We start from the raw sequence: 908 nt of genomic DNA, 5'->3' as shown, positions 1-908 counted from the left end.
GGGGCCACGGCGCTGCCCGGCCCCGATAGCCCCGCTCCCCCCCGGGAGGGCCGGGCCGAGGCGGGCGGGGACGAGCCGCCCGCCCCGCAATGCAGCACAGCGGCCCCCCCCGGCCGCCGCCACCACCACCGGCTCCTACCGGGCACGGAGCGGCGCAGAGCCCCCCCCGGCTCCGGGTACCCCGTTAGGTCCTGGGGGGGGGGGGGGTAACAGGCACACGAGTAGCCCTGGGTGGCCCCAACCGGTGCTGGGTGCCATGGGGGGGGGAACGGGGGTAGTGCACCCCCCGAGGGAGGCATGGGTGTCCCCCAGCCAGCCCTGGGTCCCCCAGCGAGCCCCGGGCACTCCTGGACAGCCCTGGGGGTCTCTCCGTTAGCCCCACGCACCCCCCCCCACTGGCCCTGGGTCTCCCCCACTAGCCCTGCGGGTCCCCTAGCTGGTCCCAGCGCTTCCTCAGCTAGCCCTAGGGTTCCCCCGCTAGCCCTAGGGCACTCCCGGCTAGCCATGGGGGGTCACTCCGTCCCAGGCACCCCTCGGCTAGCCCTGGCTGTCCCCCATTAGTCCTGGCCATCCATCCCTCAGTCCCATTATCCCCGTTATCCCTGCTTGTTCCCCAGCGAGCCCCAGGCTCTCCTGGCCACCTCTGGGAGGCTCTCAGCTGGTCCCAGCGCTCCCCCAGCTGGCCCTAGGGGTACCCTCGCTAGCCCTGAGTGGTGGCCCCCAGCTCGACCCGAGTAGCTCTGCCTGGCCCCGGGCACTGCTGGCTACCCGTGGGGGTCACCCAGGTAGCCCCAGGCACCCCCCACTGGCCCTGGGTGTCTCCCACCCACCAGCCCTGGGGCTCCCGTAGCTGGCCCCACGGGTCCCTTTACTAGCCCGAGGTGTCGCTCAGGTAGCCCTGGGTGCCC

Source organism: Pezoporus occidentalis, unplaced genomic scaffold (genome assembly GCF_034315485.1).
Source record: "Pezoporus occidentalis ecotype Australia unplaced genomic scaffold, CSIRO_AGI_Poc_V1 ctg250, whole genome shotgun sequence".
Lineage (NCBI taxonomy): Eukaryota > Metazoa > Chordata > Aves > Psittaciformes > Psittacidae > Pezoporus > Pezoporus occidentalis.
Note: the sequence above shows the minus strand (reverse complement) of the source record.